Consider the following 23764-nt stretch of genomic DNA (forward strand, 5'->3'; position numbering starts at 1 on the left):
TCTATTCATCCCTTGCTCCTCCAAACTCTTTTAGTTATTTTTTATTAATATCTGATCTAGATTCACTTTTGTTCTATGTAAGTGTCTAGTTGTTTCAGTATCGTTGTCTTATACAAGGCAAGGTGTATAGAGTATACCTTCTGTGGTAATGCTTCTGTTTTTGTCAGCAATGTGTGGTCTGAAAGGTATGGAAACAACAAATGCCAAGACCCTTTGAAAGTGCCATTTCCATGATATCTTATTTTGCTGCTAATGCTATAGCAGTAGATGCCCAGGATCAGTTATTCAGTGTGGGAGACCAATCTTGCACATGACTGAGTCAGACTCCCTGGCTGGGTGCTGAGGAAATGTGGCAGAGCTTTCCCCACCCTTCTTGGGTTCGAGGGACGGTGTCTCGTGCATGGGTGTGTCTTCCTACAGCCCCATGGGTGGACCTATGCTCACCTGTTCCTTTGTAATATAACCCCTTGCCCTGTTTAGGATAGAATCTTCCATGGAAATGCCTTGTGTGTGTCCCCTTCTCTTACTGTGCCCTTGGGTGTGGCTTACCCAGATGTCAGTCAATATGCTGACAGTGGACATCATGAAGATGGACTCAGCCCCCTGAATCCTAACCCTTTGCCTCATTTGAATAGCTTCTCCTCAATAAAAGGGGTCAGCGCGGGCTCTCTCTCTCTCTCTCTCTCTCTCTCTCTCTCTCTCTCTCTCTCTCTCTCTCTTCCTGCGGACCCTTAGGTCAAAGGAGCTGTCACAGCGACCCCAAAGAAAAAGATATTTGTGTCTTTTGTGTGGTTATTTTGTGCAACCCAGTCAGCCCAGTTTTCCTGGAGTAGCCCCTGAGCCTTTTACTTGCGAGAACAGAAACCCGACAATTCAGTACCTGCCAAGCCATGCTTAGGTGGGGCCAGGTCAGCATCTGAGGATTTTTTTTCTCCTGTTTGTCAAGGTGAGGTGTTTACTTAGCTTTAAATGGGACTGGGTTGTTGGTGGAATAAGGTGTGATTTAGTTTGGCTGTAGTGTAGATCAACAGTATAGCATACAGCTCACATTCTTAAAGTGTCAGACTTGACCCCCCAGAACCATATGAAAAAAGGAACATGAATAATGATAATAACCACTCAATCAAACAAGGTAGAGCAATAAGGTAAACAATGTGTGAAAACTATGCCATCTAAAAGACCAACAATAACAGGAATATCAGAGGCAAAATGAACACAGGATAAACTGAAAAGTTGGAAAATGACAAGTGAAATTAATTAAAAGAGGAAAAAATGGAAAAGGACAAAAGAAGGTAGATGAAAAGTAAAAAAATTAAAGTAACAACATAAACAATAAAAGGGAGAAAATTCAACAAATAATTCAGATAGTAAGAGACTAAAAAAATTTTTTTAAAGAATACATAGTATGTATATAATATATAATTTTATATATTATATATAAAACACATATATAATATTATATTAATACATATAATATATTATATATGTATATAAACAGCAAATATAAAGGAGTTTTAATACAAAAGAAGTATTATTTCTACTGAGTTAGTTGATGATGTAGGCAAGAGAGAATATTGCTCTTCAACTTTTATTCTTATCAACTTTTCTTTCTGTGTCTTCCTTGGCAATGCACATCTTGGAGAGAGCAAAGGTTGAGGTTATTCTTTACCCCTTACTTGTTACTTGTGTCTTGTTTTCCACAAGATCAGTGGGAATTGTTTGGGACTGGAACCCTTTGAAATAACTCTGAGCTTCCTTGCTTGCTAGTAAGGACTATCATGGAATACAAATTTCCTCCATCAGAAATTTATTCTGGAGAGATTCACTTAACACACTCCACAGCTTTGCTGAGGCAGAGTGCTACAATATCACTGGGTCTGCAGAGATCTTTGCAAAGACCACTCCCTACTAAAAGGGAAAGCAACTAACTTCACTGGAGTGGAGGGGGCATGGCAGGTTATCCACAATCCACCACCCAAAACTCTGGGGGCCCAAGTTCTAGCTCCACCATGTGCCATGCTTCCTTATTCCCCAGCTCTTCTTCAGATATCTACTCAGCCATTAGTCATAATAGAGAAGCAAATTCTGCTCCTTTCCATGTCACTACATACCTACTGTATAGAATTTTCAATGGGATTGTTTAGTTTGCACTTCTATGAGGCCAAACTAGGTCTCAAGCTGAAACTGTGCAGCACCATCTGCACTGGGATTCTAAGAGAAAGGAAAATGCAGGAGTTTTTCTTTCCCAAAGAGCAAGTTCAGAAGGACCTTCTTAAGTTAGCTTCCCATTATAGAACTGCAAGTTTACATTGGGAAATGCAGAGACATTCTCTAGTACCAGCCTGTTTTGCTGATCTCCAAACAACTGTGTTCTGACTTGCCCCTCCGTAGTGTGCCAAATTTTATGCTAGTTGTGTTCTTTTGGTCTCTCTCCACTATCCTTGAACTCTGCAACACTGCCACATGCTCCATGCTAGGCATTTCCTATCACTTTCTGCTCCACTGTTCAGATTCTCTGGGTTTCTCCAAGCCTCTGCCTATCCCTATTGACCTTCAGCATGTTCCCCATAGCTACCTACCTCAATGAACAACTGTCTTACTCTTTAGATTCTATCTGTTGAAAGAGCAGATAAGTGCTGGCTACTTCTAATCTGCCATCTTCCCTTGCCCACATTTTTTTTTCTAGGTGACTTTCTTGTATATTTCCAGATCTTTCCCTGAACTCACCAACTAAATGCCAGTTGTGCCCCTTACTAAGGATGAACAGAACTGTCAGGAAGCACCACTTTCCCTGCAAGCCTATATGAAACTAAATTGGAAAATATTATTTGACCTTCCCTGAATTGGGCAATAGTATCCTTCCATACATGGAAGCACTTGTTCCATAAGCTATGTTCACTTATCTACTTAGTTTACTATATTGGACAGAGCTCCACTACAGTAGAAATTACCTTTTGAAATTTTGTATTTTTATATTCCCAGGTGCTTGACATGCTTATAATAAGCACTCAGTAAGTGTTTGCTCAATTATTGAAAACTTAAACAAATGGAGGCATCTTAAAAGCAATGTGACAAGGATAAACTTGGCCATTTCCTACAGCAAGTACTCCTTGATTTATTCATCTTGCCCAATGTCTGGTGTTCATCTTAATGGATGAAAGTTAATTTGTGCTTGTGTTCCAGCACTGATGGAAGTGGTACAACTTGTTTACATTATCCAGGTTAAAAAAATACACTTAGAAATACCATATATTTTAAACACAGAACTGAACAATATCATATACACAGAACAGAAGAATAGAGAAGCCAACTTAGCTGTATACTCTCCTAGAAGTTGAAAAGATTCTGGTCTAATTCCAGGGTCTTTGATTCATTTTGAGTTGACATCTATGCAGAATGAAAAATGGGTATAGAGTTTCATTTTTTTAAAAACATATGGATAGTCACTCTTCCTAGCACCATATTCTAAAAAGGGTATGTTTCTCCAATATAAGATTTTGGCTTCTTTGGCATATATCAAGTGGCTGCAACTTGGTAGGTTTGTCTCTATGTCTTTTATTCTTTTCCATTGGTCTTTGTGTCTATTTTTATGCCAGTCACATATAGTTATTTTTATAGCTCTATTGAATAATTTGAAGTTGAGTATTGTAATGCCTCCAACATTGCTTTTCTTTGCTTAGAATTGTTTTGGCTGTTGCCCATTCTCATCACTTCTATATAATGTAGTAATTGAAATTCTAGCCAGAGCAATGAGGCAAGAGTACAAAATAAAAAGGATATCAATAAGGAGGAAGCTCATATTATTGTTTGGAAAACATATTATATCTAAGAGAATTAACATCAACAACATTTTCTCTTTTGTGTATGAGAAACTCTGAGCAGCACAATTTTATCAAGTGTGATAATTCACATAAAATTGATAACAGTAGACATTTTTAAAATGAGTTTTTGTGGCCCAAGTGTGGTGGCCCTTCCCAGTAATCCTAGTAGCTCAGGAGGCTAAGGCAGGAGGATCACAAGTTTAAAGTGAGCCTCAGCAACTTATCGAGGGCTTAAATAACTCAGTGAGACCCTGTCTGTAATATATATATATATTTTTTAAGGGCTGGTGATGTGGCTCAGTGGTTAGGGTCGCCAGATTTACTCCCCATTATCAAAAAAAAAAGAGTTTTTTGTGTACTTTTGGATGTTTGACATTTGTCAAAACATCAAGATAATTGTCACTGATTGGATAAACATTTTCAGAAAAAAATAAGCATCATTTTATTAACCTTTTGGTCACTTAAACTTTTTAAATTTATACTGCATTATGAAGTTGCTCAAAGAATATTATCTTTCAGAAATTTAATCAGTGAAATCTCTATATACAGAAGATATGACTAAACATAAAAATAAATAAACAAAAATAAATAAAATAAACTATGGTATTATTTTGTTCTTTGGGATTTTTCTCTCTATTCTTTTTTGTTCTTGTTGTTGTTAGTGTGACATCCTTCACAAAGAAGATGTTCACCTTTGTGATTTATTGAATTCCTTAAATTGCCTGCCTTGTTACTATTTAAAATAGTGGCAAGATTCAAATACTATAATGGCCCTTCAAGAATATTTGATCCTTTCTTTTATTTTGTTCTATATTTCATATGTCCATAATTTTATTGATAGTATTAGGTTGGCTTAGTAGAGAGAATAGAAGACTGAAATTTAAAACCTTGTGATTTTGTTTCAGTTATAAAAAGTTTTGGGTCCTTGTCCAAGTCTGTCAATTCTTCATTTACCATCAGGAAATAAATGTAAGTATGTGCCATAAGACAATGTATAAGTAAGTATAGTGTAAGATTCTTTATTTACATCATTGTATTTTTGACTTTTTACTAAATTATTTTAAAATATCTTTATTTTAGGATAATATTAGATATACAATTTAAAAACAAAGCTACCACTGAAAATCCTTTTATGTACATCACCTAGGTCCCTCATGTTATTTGTGATAAAATCATTAAAATATTGAAAATAATATTAATAGAATTATCTGTGGACTCCATTTGGATTTTCTCATTTTCCTACTAGTGCAGGGAGCCACCTGTGAATTACTTGAGGGAGGGTCTCCTCTTGGTATGGAGCCATGGACATTTAGGTTTAACCTTGGGAACTATCCTCCCCTCACCCCCTGCCACACACACATGACCTCTATCTCTGCTCTACTAGGAAGACCCCTCTCATAGCTCTGGAGTTGGGCTAACCATTGGGAACTGGACATCCCACCTACTATCTTATTTGGCAAAGAACATTACATGGAAAACCTTTGATGTTTCCTGATGTAAATAAAGCAAGAGGGGACTCCATTTTACTCTTTTTAGCATGGAAGCTTGATCCCTAAGATCCGCTAGACTGTCCTGCCCCTGCTTCTAAAATTACTTTCTGTGTCCTGTAGGTTTTGTTTTTTTTTGTTTGTTTGTTTGTTTGTTTTTTGCCACCCTACCTTTTTTAGCTTTTATTTTGCAGCCAGCCCATTCCACCAAGAGGAACTCCATTCCCACCTCCCATGAGGGATGTGGGCAGGGTACTAGTGCCCCTTTTGTATTCTAAAATCCATAAAGAGGCTGAATTATATCAATATCACTAATTAGATTTGGATTTTTCATCTATTTTTTTATGATGAGACTGAAATAATGGATCTTTGGAAAGAACATAATGAGCATAATCCTTTGTGACATGATGCTAACAAGATTTACTATCAACTTTGATCAGATGGTTACAGTGATATCTATTAGATTTCTTCACTGTAAAGTTACAAATGCCAATGTCGCGGCTTGGCACAGAATCACGAGCCACCACACACCTTGTAGATTCAAACAGCAATCCTTTATTCCCGAACTCACACCGGCCCTGTACAAACACGTTCTGGGAAAATCCAAAATCCGCCCGCCGCATTCACCTACTCCACAAGGCTATTTTTCCAAATCCCATTTGAATCTCATGAGAACTCAACAGCAGGAACACCCTAATCCCAGCAGCAATAATCTTCAACCTCCAACTTCCCTCAAACCCCTATTGTCTTAAACCGGGAACGCCCTAAACTCAAATTGTCTTAAACCCGGATACTTCCTAAAACCTGCAGGATACACCCTAATCCTGGATCCACCCTGGTCCTTGAGCAAGGTCACCTTTCTCAAAGACACATGCAATGTCCAAGGCAAGTCCATTTAACATGGGGTACGCTGGCAAGGAAATTTCGATGCGTCATTCCTACTTGGCAATGGCCCTCAGCATACAAATATTCCCTTTTATACTTTATTCATTAGAAATAAGTCTCTAAATCAAGCCAACACTCAAGAAGTTGTCAATTAAGCTTACACTGGGCAAAAGTATAAAATTTATGAACATGTATTAGAACCACCATAATAATTAATCTTTGGGAAGAATATGTTTCTCTTTAGAATTTCAGAAGGAGAGAATCTTACTGGAAGCAAATATTACTATTATGTTCTAATATTGATTTTTCGATTTTCCCCATTCCTACTATAATTATTAATTGGAATTCTGCCATAAAATTCTTGTCTATAATTACCCATTTATTATTTTACTTAGTCATTGACTTATTTGTATCAGTGTATACTTTTGTATATACGTTCTATTCTTGAAGCAAAAATCTAATGCTATTGACATGTGTTGTTTCTTAAATCATTCTCCTTTATTAGGTTGGACTTTTGTATTTTCTCATTTTTTTCTACCAATCTTTCTTACTTTCTAGCACTATAAAATGCCCCAGATAATCTTATACTTTCCTAGACCAGGCATAGAATCAGCAATGTCTTCAAGAAACCTGATCCCGTTCATTGGATATTGATGTCTAGAAACCAAAATCTGGATGATAGATATTCTTATTGCTATTGGAATGCCACTACCTCTAAGGCCCTCTCAGTAACACAGCTAGAAAATATATGTATAACTTCACTTAGCATTATCTTCTCTAACTCCGTACCTGCAAATGTCATGATTTTATTCTCTTTTATTGCTGATGTTTTCTCTGATATAAGAAGGCTGATTCATAATGGGATAGGAAGAGGGAGCATGGAAAGAATAGACAAACTCTAGATAGGGCAGAGGGGTGGGAAGGGAAGGGAGGGAGCAGGGAGTTAGAAATGATGGTGGAATATGATGGACATCATTATCCAAAGTACATGTATGAACACACGAATTGGTGTAAAGATACTTTGTATACAACCAGAGATATGAAAAACTGTGCTCTATATGTGTAATAAGAATTGTAATGCATTCCATTGTCATATATAGATAAAAATTAATAAAAAAAGAAAACATATGTATTCTTACACATGCATCTATATCTGTATTTATTTCTGTATCTATCATCTGCATGTATCATATCTGTGTCTCCTATCCAGGTCTAACATTCTGCCACTGCTTTAGTAACTTCTTTACTTAACTCTAAAAATACAGATATTTATTATCTAGATTGTATTTATTTAATCATTCAAGCCTAGTGTGCATATATAATATTCATATATAGCATATTACATATATACACATATAAGAAATTTAGCATTGCAAAACTGTGCCATGTGGAAACAAATTTTTAAAAATTTAATATTCAGTGCTTCAGTACAGTTTTATTTTTCTAGAGAAAATAGGGTATTTATATTATTTTATAAATATATACAAATGGATGTCATTATGTAGATAAATTGACATAAGATACAGTTAAGTACATTACCAAATCATTTAGGCCATTTCTTGTCAAATCCATGCCCTATTGTGCATATGTCATACAATTTTAATACACGTAGATTTTTTTTGTCCCAGTTTACATTACATCATGTGTTCTGGTTGAATTTTTCTAAATTGGCATTCAACAAAATTCATCCTTTATGGTGTTTCTTTCTATAGTTATATAAATTTGTAATGATGTCCTTTTATACTATTTTATTCTTTTTTCCCTTTTGTGTTCCTTTTGAATAGTTATATATTTTTACATGTCGAAGGACCTTTATTTTATTCATTTAATTATATGCAGTGCTGAGAATCGAACCAGGTGCCTCACAAATGCTAGGCATGTACTCTATTATTGAGCCACAAGCCCAGTCCTTGAATAGTTTTTTGTTAGGACTTTAAGTTCACTAATTTTTTTCATCAGTGCTGTCTGATAAATTACTTATAAATTGTTTATCTGCTTTATTTTATTTCACAGATGTAGTTTTCATTTCTATGTGTTGTATTTGATCTTTTAAAACATTTTATATGTTTAAAATTTTTGAGCAATTGGATTATGAATGTAATAAATTACTTAATACTCTTTTCTATTAACTTTAATGTTTGTGACAGTTGTGCAAGTTAAGAGTGATTCATTTTGTCCCAATTCTGGCTTCTGCTTCCCTGCTTCTGTAAATGTGTCATATCCTTCAAAGCTGTTTAAATGTTATAAACTAAAAATAACACAGAATTTATCCTTTTAACAATTTTAGGTTAGGTAGTATTGAGTATACTTACATTATTATGTAACCAATGTCCAGAAGGCTTCATCTTGCAAAATTGAAACTCTATCCACTGAACAAATCTATTACCTTTTCTATACAGCCCACACTTTCAAGACTCTTTAATGTTTTGTTATCCAGTCATCTGAAAATAGAAGACACTTGTGTTTTTTTCACCTTCTGACTATGGTAAATAATGCTGTTATGAACGTGGATGTACAGATAGCTTGTGAGATCCTGCCATTTTATCTTTTGACTTTATACACAGAAGTGCATTTGATGGATCACATGGTAAATCTATTTCTAATTTATTTGAGGAACTATCCTATCATATTCCATAGCAGCTGCACTATTTTACAGTCTCTTTAACAGAGCTTAAGTCTTATATTTTCTCCACATTTACTTGAACATTTGTCATTTTTCTTGTTTTTTTTTTTATTTTTTATGGTAATCATCATAATAGATGTGAAGTGTAACTCCTTGTTGGTTTGCATTCCCCTAATCCTTAGTGATGTTAAGTATCTTTCCATGTATGTGTTGGCTTTTTGTATATAGTTTTGGAAAAATATCTTTTCACATACTAGATTAGTTTCACATACTAGATTCATTTCTGTGGCCAAAATATCTGACAAGAAAAACTGAGAGGAGGAAATTTTAATTCTGGCACATAGTTTCAGAGATCTCATCCAGGGTCAGACAATTTCTCGGAACCTGAGTAAGGCAGAATCTCAGGACAGAATGGCTTATCAGTTCATGGTAGCCAGGAAGCAAAGAGGGAAAATGGGTCAGTGACAGATAAAGTCCTCAAGGCCATGACTCCAATGACCGGCTTCCTCCAGCCATGCCCCATTTGTCTAAAATTATCACTCAGTAGTCCATTCAAATTATTAATCCATTAAGTGGATTTATCCACTGAAGAGGTTGAAGTTTTCACAATCCAATCTTTTTACCTCTGAACATTTCTGCATTGCTAGAAAATGAGGTTTTAGGGAGATATTTCAGATCAAAACCATAAAAAGTACTTTGCCCATTTTTAAGTTGAAATACTATTTTTCTTCTTGTTGTTTAACTGTAAGAGCTGTTTGTTGTTGTTGTTATTGTTTGGTTTGGGTTTTGGTTTTTGTTTGTTTGTTTTGGTACCGGGAATTGAACCCAAGGGTGCTTACCTACTTAGATACACCCCTAGCCCTTTTAATATTTTTTATTTAGAGACAGGGTCTAATTGAGTTGCTTAGTGCCTTGCTAAACTGCTGAAGCTAGTCTGAGCTTACAATCTTCCTGCCTCAGCCTCCTGAGCCACTGGGATTACAGACATGTGCCACCAGGCCCAGCTTAACTGAAAGAGATTTTATATATTTTGAACATTAGTCCTTCATCAGTTATATGATTTGCAAAAATTTTCTCACATTTCTTAAGTGGCCTCCTCACTATGTTGTATTATATCTTTGAAATAAATTTAGCAATTGGATAGCGTGAAGACTTCAACTTCATTCTTCATTTCCATGATTTTGAGGTCTATTCCAAGTCCCTTTAAATTTCATATGAATTTTAAAATATATTTATCCATCTTTGCAATAAATAACACTGGAGGGCTAGGGTTGTAGCTCAGTGGTAGAGCACTTGCCTGGCACACCTGAGGCACTGGGTTCAATCCCCAGAACTACATAAAAAACTAAATAATCAAAATACAGGTATTGTCTCCATCTACAACTAAAAATATTTTTTAAAAACCACCATAAACAACATTGGAATTTTGGAGAATATTAAAGCTATAAATATCTTTGCATACTATTAGTATCTTAACAATAATGTCTTTTAATCCATAAATATGAGTTGTCTTTTCATTTACCTCTGTCTAATTTCTTTCTGTCACATTTTCTTCTGTTTTTAGTGGAAAAGTCTTGCCTCCTTGGTTAAATTTATTCCTAAGTGCTTTATTATTGTTGATGTTATTAGTGAATTTCTTCTTATTTTCTTTTTTAGATAGTTCACAGCATTCAGAAATACACCTGATATTTTGTCTACAGATTTTGTATTCTACAATTTTGGTGAATTTCATTACAAGTTCTAACAGTAGTTACTGATTTTACAAAAAAAAAAAGTCATATTATCTGTGAGCAGAAATAACTTTTTCTTCTTTCAAATTTGGATATCCTTAGTCTATTTTTTCTTACCTAATTACTCTACCAAGGTCCTCTGGTATTATGTTAAATAAATACCAGAGGTAAAATCAGATATTCTTGTAATTTTTTACTATATATATTATATTGTTTGATTGGAGGCTAAACAGAAGATACTTCTATTTCCCCTTTTTTATAATTGTTATAACTTTTTATATATATTATGGCCCCACATTATTTTGTAATTATTTGTGTTTAGCAGGAAATTATCTTTTAAAAATATTTAGATAATATCACTAAAGGTTCTTAAATATTTATACATGTAGTTACATGTTCAGTAATCTTTCCTATGGATTGTTCTACTTGAACAATTCTTGGCAGTGAAAGTCTACGTATGATAGTCTTTCAGCTTTGTATGCCTGGGAAGATATTCATTTAGCTTTTATCTTGGAAAAATATAATCTGTGGATATAACAATCTAGTTTGGCTTTTATTTTCTTTTTTCCTTTAAGTGACTTAAAGATGTTGTTCCATTGCTTTCTAACTGTATCAATTTTAACCAACTTTTTTTCTGTGGTTGACTTTAATATTGCTCTTTATGATTTATTTTTATGTTTACAATTTGATTATGATGGCATTATCTGTTGTCCTTCGGTTTTATTGAGTCTTTTGGAACTGTGGTCTTATAGATTTAACCAAATTTGGAAATATACAGACTTTGGTTTTTCAAAATATTGATTCTTGTTATTTCCCCTCCACGTTTTTTAAAGGTTTTAATTATTCATGTATAAAACTGCATGAAGATTTCCTACAGACAATAATCTTTGCACTTCTGAAAATATACTTTATTTATTCTAATTTATTATAGAAGACAGCAGAATGCAATTTGATTCATAGAACACACATGGAGCACAATTATTCATTTCTCCAATTCTACTTACAGTAGACACACCACTTGTTTCTTTATACTTATACGTAGAGTAATGATGTTGATGTCCATCTCATTCAACCATCTTTCATACCCCTGTGTACCCTTCCTTAACCTCCCTCCCCTTATCCCTATCCAAAGTTCCTCCATTCCTCCCATGTTCCTCCTCCCCATTGTGGATCAACATCCACTTAACAGAGAAAATATTCAGTCTTTGGTTTTGGGGGGATTGACTTACTTCACTTAACATGAAATTCTTCAATTCCATTCATTAACCTGCAAATACAATGATTTTATTCTCTTTTAATGCTGAGTAATATTCCATTGTATGTGTGTTTGTGAAAATATATATATTTATTTATCCATTCATCTATTGAAAGACATCTAGGTTGGTTCCACAATTTAGCTATTGTGAATTGTGTTGCTATAAACATTGATGTGGCTGCATCACTGTTGTATGCTGTTTTTCAGTCCTTTGGGTATAAACTGGGGAGCAGAATAGCTGGGTCATATGGTGGTTCCATTTCAAGTTTTCTAAGGAATCTCCATTTGCTTTCCAGATTGGTCGCACCAATTTGCAGTCCCACCAGCAATGTATACTGTACCTTTTTTCCCACATCCTTGCCAACACTTATTGTTGCTTGTATTCTTGATAACTGCCATTCTGACTGGAGTGAGATAAAATCTTAAGAGTAGTTTTTATTTGCATTTCTCTAATAACTAAAGATATTAAACATTTCTTTCATATATTTGTTGATCGATTGTAAATCTTCTTCTGAGAAGTGTCTGTTCAGGTCTTTAGTTCATTTATTGACGGAGTTATTCATTTTTTTGGTGTTTAGTTTTTTGAGTTCTTTATATATGCTAGAAATTAGTGTTGTATCTAATGTGCATGTGGTAAAAGTTTGCTCTTATTCTGTAAGCTCTCTAGTCACCTCACTGATTTTCAATTTTGCTGATGAGGTTTTCAGTTTAAATCCATCCCATTTATTGATTCTTGATCTTATTTCTTGTGCTTTAGGAGTTTTGTTAAGGAAGTCGAGGCCTAATCTGACATGATGAAGATTTGGGCGTATGTTTTCCTTCTATTAGGTGCAAGGTCTCAGGTCTAATTCCTAGGTCTTTGATCCACTTTGAGTTGAGTTTTGAGCATGCTGAGGGATAGGGGCTTAATTTCATTTTGTTGCATATGGATTTCCAGTTTTTCCACCACCATTTGTTGAAGAGGCTATCTTTTCTCCAATATATGTTTTTGGCACTTTTGTCTAATATAAGATATCTGTATTTATGTGGATTTGTCTCTGTGTCCTCTATTCTGTATCATTGGTCTACAAGTCTATTTTGCTGCCAATACCATGTTATTTTTGTTACTATTGCTCTGTAGTATAGTTTAAGGTCTGGTATAGTGATGCCACCTGTTTCACTCTTCTTGCTAAGGATTGTTTTAGCTATTCTGGGTCTCTTATTTTCCAGATTAATTTCATGATTGCTATTTCTATTTCTATGAGGAATGTTGTTGGGATTTTGGTTGGAATTGTATTATATCTATATAGTGCTTTTGGTAGTATGGTCATTGTGACAATATTAATTCTGCCTATCCAAAAACAAGGAAATCTTTCCATCTTTAAGGTCTTCTTCAATGTTTTTTCTTTAGTGTTCTATAGTTTTCATTGTAGAGGTCTTCACCATTAAGTTGATTCCCAAGTTATATATATAATAGGAAAGGTAGCAGAATATAACAATTACTAATAGGGCATTATGTAAAATTGTGGATGTGTAACCGACGTGATTCTGCAATCTGCATTTGGGGTAAAATTGGGAGTTCATAACCCACTTCAATCTAATGTATGAAATATGATATGTCAAGTGCTTTGTAATGTTGTGAACAACCAATAAAAAAAAAGAAAAAAGTTTTATATATATATTTGAGGCTATTGTAAATCAGGTAGTTTTCCTAATTTTTATTTCAGAGGATTCATAACTGATAAACAGAAATGCATTTGATTTATGGGTGTTGGTTTTATATCCTGCAACTTTGCTGAATTCATTTTTTAGTTCTAGGAGTTTTCTGATAGAATAATTTGGATCCTCTAAGTATAGATAATGTCATTGGCAATAGTGATAGTTTGAATTATTCTTTTTTATTTGTATCCCTTCAATTTCTTTTGTGTGTCTAATTGCTTTGACTAGAGTGTCAAAAGCCATGTTAAATAGAAGTGGTGCCAAAGGGCTTCCTTGTCTTGCTCCAGTGTTTAGAGGGAATGCTTTCAATTTTTCTCCATTTAGAATGATGTTGGCCTTGGGCTTATCATAGATAGTTTTTACAATGTTGAGATATGTTCCTATTATACCTATTTTTCTAGTGTTTTGAACATGAAGTGGTGCTGTATTTCTCAAATGCTTTTTCTGCATCTATTGAGATAATCATATGATTCTTGCCTTTAAGTCTATTGATGTAATGAATTAATTTTGTGGATTTCCATATGGTGAACCAACCTTGCATTCCTGAGATAAACCCCACTTGATCATGGTGCACTCTCTTTTTAATATGTTTTATATTCAATTTGCCAGATTTTATTGAGAATTTTTGTATCTATGTTCATTAGAGATATTGGTCTGAAGTTTTCTTTCTTTGTGTCTTTGTCTGGTTTTGAGCATCAGGATGATAGGATTAGTCTCCAGGTATTGGCATAGCTTCTGATTTTTATTTTATTATTTTATTCCATTATGATTTGATAGAATGCAGGGTAGTATCTCTATTTTTTGTATTTTCCAAGAGTTGCTTTGTAGCATAATATATCATCTATTTTAAAAAAGGATCCATGTGCTGCAGAGAAGAAAGTGTATTCACTTGTTGGTGGATGAAATATTTCATACATGTCTATTAAGTCTAAATTGTTGATTGTATTATTGAGTTCTAGATTCTTTGTTTAGTTTGGAAGATCTATCCAGTGATGAAAGAGGTATGTTAACGTCACCCGGTATTATTGTGTTGTGGCTATTTGACTCTTGAAATTCAGTCTGTGGATGTCTTTTCCTATAAGTCTTTTGTAGGCAGCATACTGTTGGGTCTTTTCTTTTTTAATCCAATCTACCAATCTGTGTCTTTTGATTGATAAGTTTAGGCAATTAACATTCAGAGTTATTATTGAGACATGGTTTGTATTCCCAGTGATTTTTGTTTATTTTTGGTTTTTAACTCAACTTGATTTCTTCATTGATTGGTTTTCCTTTAGTGTAATATCTCCCTTTGCTGATTTTCATTTTTGGTTTTCATTTTCTCCTCCTGGAATATTTTGCTGAGAATTCCTGTAGTGCAAGCTTTCTAATTATAAATTATTTTAAGTTTTGTTCATCATGAAAGGTTCTTATTTTGTCATCAAATCTAAAACTTAATTTTGCTTGATATAAGACTCTTGGTTAGCATCCACTTTCTTTTAGAGGTTGGTATATGTTGTTCTAGTATCTTCTAGTTTGGAGGCTCTGGGTTGAGAAATCTGCAGAAATCCTAATTGGTTCCCCCCCACACACATGTAATCTGATTCCTTTCTCTTATGACTTTTAAAATTCTCTCTTCATTCTAGGATTTTTCATTATAATGTGCCTTGGTGTAGATATGTTATGATTTTGTAGATTTGATGTCCTGTCTTGTATTTGATTTCCCAATTCATTCTTCAGCTTTGGAAGTTTTTCTTATATTATTTCATTGAATATGTTGTTTATTCCTTTTGTTTGTAACTCTATGCCTTCCTCTAACCCAAAAATTCTTAAATTTGATCTTTTCATGTTATCTCACAATTCTTGGATGTTCTGCTCATGGTTTCTTACATCTTCACTGTGTAGTTGACTTTATTTTCAAGATTATATATTTTGTCTTCATTGTTTGAGGTTCTGTCTTCCAAGTGATTTAACCTTGCTGATGCTTTCTATTGAGTTTTTAATTTGGCTTAAGGTTTCCTTTATTTCAAAGATTTATGTTTTTGTTTTTTGTTTTGTTGTTGTTGTTTATTTGTTTGTTTTTGGTTTTTTTCAGACTTTCTATCTTATTGAAGTAATCTTTTCTTTCCTGTATTTGCTTATGTAGCTCTTTTTCAAAATGGTCTTTTGTTGCCTGTGTTTGCTTTCTTATATCATTCTTTAATTTTCAGATTTGGAGGAGACAAGTAAGTGGGAAGACAATAGAGTACAAAAAACAAACATAAAAATTAAGAAAAAAATATAAAAATAAGAGATAAAAGAATATACAACACAACTGTAATATAGTATTCAAACATCCCTGACCTAAATAGCCTAATGCATGAAAAATACTGGATTTCACAAATGTTGGGGATGTGAAGACAGGTAAAAATAAAGAAAAGAAAAGAAAAAAAATCTTGGTGGAAAATTACAGGATTGTTTCTATTGGAGTTCAGCATCTTTTCTGCTTCCCTTCTCATCCAGTAGGTGGGGTTGTCTGCTGTTTGCTGGTATCTCCACCCTCAGGATGGTAAAGGTTATTAGGGTGGGAGGGTTACTTTTGGGGGCAAAACACTTGGATGAGAGGTATAGCACTTGCTGGTCCCCTTTAGGAGACTGTAACCCAAGAATCTCCTTTGGGGCCCACTTGTGTGATGTGGGTTTTATCTCCTTTCAGTGCCTGTATACCTCACAATTCCTGGTGTCTAATTTAGACTCTAAACTGTATCTCACTCACCCCTCCTTTTCTATTTCCCAACCAGAAAACTCTCTCTCTGGAGGTCTTGTAGGCTACACTCTGGGGCCTGTGCATCTGTTGCAGAGAGCTGTTTTGTATCTGGAGCTGACAGCAATGTTAGTGGCGAGGGTAGGGGGCAGTTGGGGGACTATAGGTATCTTGATATTGCTTCTAGTCCCCAGCAGGTGTCTCAAGTTGGGAGTTGCCCCAATTAAATATGGCAATAGTGGTAGTGAGGATAACCCAAGATGGAGACAAAGGTTCCCAAGACGGTGGAGGCTACTTTCAGAATGGGCATTCAGAGTGGATCGGGAGTGGGCATTGGGTGGCATATTCAGAGATATAGCTCTGTGGCATGCATGGTGAAGCAGAAGGCTCTCTCCAGTCTGGAGTCTCTGCAGGCTACCACATAGAAGGGACCATGGCAGCAGTTTCAGTGTCCAGAGATGGAAGCAACTTGGGGATCCCCATGTTGGTAGATGGAGGTCCACATGGGAGTGGCCACCAGGGATCCTGCACAGAAGGGTGTCTGGGGTCCTGCAAGGGCACTGATGCCAGGGAGTCCTGCATGAGCAAGTGGCGGGGGTCCTGAGCAGGGGCAGCTGTCAGGGGTCCTCTAATAACCCACAGAGAAACAGTTTTCCACTACTTGAATCAACAGCAACAAAAAATGCAGCCAAGCTCTAGCCTGCCATCTTGGATCCCCCCTAAAGTATTCTTTTCTCTATTTCTTTTGTATAGTTTCTATTGTTATGTTTTCAAATAAATTCACCTTATTTCAACAGTGTCTATCTAGCATTTGTGATGTTTTATGTATTTTCATTTAATACACTATGATTTTCATGTATAGAATTTTATTTTTCATCTTTAGAAATCATTTATATCTTTTTGACTATTGACTATGTAGATGGTACTTATGAATGACTTATTGTCCTGGTATGCTAATTCTACCATATTTTTCAGTCTAATATCAGTTTTATTTATTGATTAATTTCTTAAATAAGGGTCATATTTTACTTTTTTACCATGTAAATGATTTTTGACAAAATGTTAAACAAGGAAAGTTTTAATATTTCTTGTACTTTTATATAAAGATAGAGTATACATATGTATATATGTTTTAATGACAGTTAAATTCAAATTTTAAATTATATATGTGCATGGGTTTCTAATGGAAAACAGTGGAATCATAACTTTCTTTTTTTTAATTTTCAAGTGTTGCTTTTGTTGGTCAGAACTAACATAGTACACACTGTAGGGCAAAACCCATTTAAATACAATGACCTATGAGTTCTGATACTTTCATACCTACCTGTTACATATGACACAATTTATATTGCTGTGTGAGTATCAGATAATAGCACTTAAATATTTTTTATTTTTTGGCTCTACTTTTTCCATCATCTTTAAAATAGAGCTAGAAATATATATTTCATAGAATAACTGTGAAATTACATAAAATAATGATTTAAAAATGCCTTGCAAGTAATAGAGACAAATTCTAGTTCTCTTTCCTTCCTAAATATGAATTACACTCCAGCAAAAAAGTGCATTAATATGCACAAATGATTATAATAGTAAAGTAAATATATAAAATTACAATGGGGTCCAAGAAGTATTTTGTTATGTTTGAGTATATATGCAGGAGTTGATCTATATAAATTCAGCAAGGTAAGTAATGAATTAGATGATGAAAGCCCTAATATAATCTAATGAAGAAAATGGAAAAGGATTAAGAGCTTTAAGGACAGGGGTGATATGAATCAATACATTATCCTTACCCAATATGTTGTACATTATATCTATATCAGAAGAGAGCAATCTTGGGGCCAAATCCAGAAAATCACCTGTTTTCATAAATAATTTTTACTAGAACACACCATGCTTATTCTCTTATGCATATTCAGTTATTCTTTTATCCTCCAAGGGCAAGAGTAGAAAAACGATAATAGAGACAAAATAACCTGAGGACTTTAATATATTTACTAAGGTGGCTTTTATGTATAAGAATGGCCAAAAAATTTTATGAAAAAAACAACTGGATAATGTCCAATCAGATATTTAAATTTAATGTACTTCCACAGTCTTTATAGACATGAACCCTGGGTAGTGTCCAAGATGGACAGATAACTAGCTCATTGGAGTAGAATTTTAAAAAAGAATTTCTAAATTAAGAAATAACCTAAATAATAGTTTTCTCTATATTTGCAAGAAAAAAAAATGTGAAAAATATGGCTCTTCAGAATAGTGAAAAAAATATTATTTAAAGCATGCAATTGAGGCCATTGATTAACTATTTGGAAAAATAAATAAAATTATGTCTTTTACTGAACTTTATATGCAAATAAATTTCATGAACTCTTCATTTCATTTTGCTAACATAATTTAAAGGCATGAAAGCATCTATATTAAAGTTTATATAGGAAAGATGATTTGATGCAAATTTATTGAATTCTTATTAACAATTGATCTTTGAATAAATAATGACATATTCTTGCTATGCTACAGTATTTTATACAATTACTTTTAAATGAACTAAAATAGTATACATTAAAATTAGGTGAGTAGATGATAGATAGTTGATAGGTCTGATAAGAAAATGACTTGTTTAATAATAGCTCTCTTGGCAGCCTCACAGACCTGGGGAGACAGTGTCCAAACCAAGGCTAGGTAATTCCCGAAGGGTTGGACTGCTGCCTCAAACTGACTTTTGTGTGCAAACGGGCCAATCCAAGGCCATTCCCACCCACTTTGTTATATATACTCATAAACCAAGCCAATATTTCCCTTGCCCTAAATCATTGCAAGGCCATCTACCAAGCATGTAAGGAACATCTTCTTTGATAAGCTACCAGAATTATTCAAAACATCTAATCCTAAATTCTTCACTCTGCTCCGCATTTTTTTATGGAAACTCCATTAAAGGCTCTAGCCTGACTTCTCTTACTTCTGTCATCTGCCTACTGATCATCCTGATGTTTCCCTGTGGCCCTGTGTGGTGTGGCATCTTCCCTTCCCCTCAGGGAAATGTAAGTAGAAATTCTAGCCAGGTGCAGTAGCACCTGCAGCTCCCTGGGAGTCTGAGGCTGGAGGATTACAAATTTGAGGTCAGTCTGGGCAATGTTGAGAGACCCTATCTCAAAGGAAAAATTAAAAAGGGTTGGGAATGTGTCTCTGTGGTAGAGCATCCCTGGGTTCAGTCCCTAGCACTTGCAGGGTAGGAGCACAAGTATAAATTCTTTCCATGGCACTGGACTGTGCCATCACTCAGTCATAACTAATAAATTAAATCCTTGCTTTATTTAGATTGTGAATGGCCCAGAGGGTAGAAACAATCCAGCCATTCTGGTTGGACATGCTTGTGTACCAAACATGTTCTAGCAGCCACCCCCATGTAGCAGCAGAGGTGTGAATTGGCATGAGATGAAAAGGAACACCAAAGCTGTCAAGTTGCACCCTTCCAAACCTAGGCCAGAAGCCTGAGCTGTCAGAGATGGAGTGGCTATGGTCGAACAGAGGCTGAGAGTGAAGACTGATTTTTGAATTTGAATCAGAACTGCTTCTATACTGTTTTATTCTTTCTTACCTCCTCCTTCTCCTATGGCTCACATTTTTCTTCTCATTCTTCTAAATTAAGCATTTATGAATGCTTCTATGTTCAAGATTTTGTACCCTGGCCAAATAAACCTCCTTCCGTGATGAGTATTATACATGCGCACTTTCTAGTATGATACCAGTAGCCAAATGTAGCTACTTAACACATGAAATCATGCCAGTGTGAGAGAGGAGATAAATTTTTAATTTGTTTCACTTGAATTAATTCAGATTTAAAAGATCAAATGCCTAGTTACTATTGTAAGTAGAAAGTGAGAATCAACTAAGGCAAAACACATGGTTGCCAACCTCTAGAGACTTTGAAATAGTTCATTCTTCAATCAACTGCTATTAATTGGATTCATTTTATGTGCTAGGCTTAGTTCTCAGAACTTGGCATGCAACCAGGAATGAAATAAATAAGGCCATGAACATTGCCAAACTAAAGACCTAAGGCTGCATAAGATTAGTGTGCTTGCTATATATTGGAAAATCTCTGGTTAGAGAAGAAAATGTGTTTCAGAGAAACGTTTTAGAAAAGGTTTTCCTCTTAAAAAATTATGTCCACACTCAGAAATTAATGGAGATTTGTTTGCAACAAAATTATCATAAATCCAAAATATCATCATTCAATTTTTTTCAACAAATCACCAACTTTATCACTAATTCTTGACACTTATCCTCTTAAGTGTCAGAAAAGATTGGAGAAAAGATTTAAAGGAGAAAATATTTAATTGGAGAAAAGATTTAAAGGAAATTATAAAAGGCATGATTCGTGGTCATACCTAAAAACTAGAGTCCAGAACTCACCCAACAATGAAGTCTACTTTATGTTTGCTTCTTGCTTCTTTTTGACTACCTGAGGGCTTAAAAAAAACAATTTATTGACATAAAAAATTGCAAACATCTATTATCTCAATCCAGATAGAAAATCTATTACCCCAAAAGCCACTTCTATTACCTCATTTTCGCTTCCAACATCACCAATTCCTCTTACCCTAAGCAACCATGCTTCAGCTTTCTAACTATGTAGTTCTTTGCTCTTTCTATAATTTTGTAAAAATAAAGTCCTACACATTTTTTTTATTTTTTAGGAATGCTTATTTGGAAATTTACCCATCATGTTATTGGTACATACAATTATATTTTTTTCTTTTGCAGTAAGATTGTAAGGGGAAAAATAATGAGGCCTTGGAAAAAAATATTGGAAATATGTGGCAGGATAAATAAAAATGAAAAAAAGGGAGAAGCACAAACCACTACCAATTTACATCTGAGTTGATGTAGAATAGAAACCAGACTCTGACTTTACCTGGTGAAGTGACATTTGTTTGTATCCATCTATAGCTCAATTAGGGTTATAGAGAGTATTCAAGGAATTGAAGGGAGATTTTTCATGTCTTCCATCAAAAAATTGTATCTCATTGAGGAAGAGGGAAAGGAAGGAATCAACTACTGATAAATAAGAAGACAAAGTATAAGATACTAGGTAGGAGTATGCTAAGATGCATGGAAGAGAAAGAATATTGTCTGCTGGAATAATCACTGAAGAAAATGAAAAATGGTATAAATCTCAAAAATGGGTAGAGTTTGCAGGAATAAAAGGAAATAATATTAGTATGTATGTATATAAAATTTTTAAGAATATAAAAAAGATATAATAGCATTAAGAAAAGAAAAAAAACAGGGTTTGCAATTATTGTGGTGTCTATGAGGGGAGGAGGGAGAGAAAGAGACAAAGAGAAAGGAAGGGAAACTCGGGGACAGAGAGGGATGAGGCCTAGTCAGAGCAGCAACATTTATCATTTTCTTGAAAGATAAAATAATCATAAAGATTATAATTTCTGGATCAGTAATTTGAGTTTGAAGCAGTGAGAAGTATAGAATTACTTGGTTGCTTAAAGAAAGAAATTTGAGAGAAACAAGTTTGTTGTTTGTTGTTGCTGATCAGGGTTATAAAGAACAACAGGTTTGAGAAGCTAGAGAAGAGGGGAGAATAGAAAGAGTGCAGAGAATAAGCAGGAGAGAGTGGAGTCAGGATCATGGAAGGGTATGCAGGGAGCACAGGGAGAAGATGGACAGATTTTTACAAAACGACTTTTGAAGTTTTCAAAATAGAAGATAAGGGAGAACATAAAAAGGAAAAAAATGGAATGAGGGCTAGTATAGATGGAGCATGTGCTCATTGTGTTGAGCACTCGGCCTGGCTACTGTGAAAATACCTGCACCATGTGCTCATACTCCAGATAAAAGTATAAGTAAATTATTAACGATTACTTGCTGAACATTTATTCTTCTGAAATAGAAATTACATTAAAAAATAAGAGCTACATCAAAAGTAAAATAAATACATTGCATATTAATTTTTTACAAGAGTCAGCATCTCTTGGCTAACTCTAGTGGCATTAACTAATAAATCCCCCAATGGTTAATGGCTTAACCCTACAGAATTTCACTGTTTATCACTCTCACAATGATAAATAACGTTTACCCATGTGTCAGAATGCTTTTTTCTACAGTTATTCAGGGCCTTGGATCCTTCCATCTGTGGCTCCACCTGTCCCTATGTCTCTCCATTGTCTGCATCTGCTGAATAAAAGAATTAGTGAACTTACACAAGACACCCCTTCCTTTAAATGCCTAGAGCCAGAAGTGATGCACATCACTCCGTCTCACATTCTATTTGTAAGAACTAGTCACAGGAGACCACCCAGAGTCTGTTTCTGGAGGTTGTAGGCTGGAAGGAAATCTAGAAAAGGTTTTTCTGATTTATACCACCGACTGGAAGAGCATAAAAGTCAGTGATCTAATAAACTTCTTTTACACTTTGTCAGATATAATAGTTACATTCTGTTCCTGGATGACATAAACAAACTCTTACATTCTTGCTTTGAAGACAGTGTTAGAATTATTTCACTTGAGACTGGGAAACAGCAAATGTCTAAATTGTATAGAATTTCCTTTTGCTGAACTTGGCATTAGATTTAATGTGGATTTTTGAGTTCCTCTTGCAGGTAAAAATAAGAAACTGACGTGTAATAAAATTAGATAACTAGCTATCTAGCATCATCTAGTGGCTTTATACTACCATTCATGTTCAAGTTTCAGGCATAGAGCCAACTGCCTGGACAGATTTTTTTTTTTTTAATTAAGTGAAGATAGAGGGAAAATAACGGCCAGAAAGCCATTAATTAAAATGCTTTTAACCTGGATATGTTTGATTATAGTAAATATGTTAACATATTAATCAAGCCTTTTAGCATGGCATTTGACTATATTTTTAACATCAGAATTGTTAAAATTTAATATGACACAGGAAAGCAAAATAAATTTCATTATATTTAAGCCCTAAAGTAAATTAATATTTTTGTAGGCTTCTAGTTAGAATTAATTTTCCATTTTTGTGCCTTCATTTGTGGCTTTTTTTTAGTTTGTTCTGTTTGTGTTATTTTAGGACTGAGAAAGCAAACAAAGGAAAAGTTGAGCTTGCCGAAGACATACACTTTCATAAGATCGTTGATTTATTGGTCATATAGAGATTAAGAGGGAAAGATACAAGATGCTTGTGTTTGGGAAATGAGACATATTAGTTCCAACTACTTGTCAATCATTGTCAAAGTACCTTCCTTTATCTCTATAGGAAAAAAAATGAGAATTGGGGAAATAACCCAGGAATACATATGGAAATAACATTTCCTGGAAAAATGCAATGGAAATTAACCATCCACCATGTTTCCTTGCTTCCAAAAGGAAATAAGAAAGAGAAATAAACTTAATATAAAGATTTCTGTAGCCTTGAAAGTGATTACTTTTTACACATTAATTGAAACAATCTGACATTTTTCTTCTACATAAAATCACTCCATACCATTACTAATTACTTCATAATCCTTCATTTTCTAATAACTATAATTTACCCTTATTTTCAAATATAATAAAT

This window comes from Ictidomys tridecemlineatus, chromosome 8 (genome assembly GCF_052094955.1).
Source record: "Ictidomys tridecemlineatus isolate mIctTri1 chromosome 8, mIctTri1.hap1, whole genome shotgun sequence".
NCBI lineage: Eukaryota > Metazoa > Chordata > Mammalia > Rodentia > Sciuridae > Ictidomys > Ictidomys tridecemlineatus.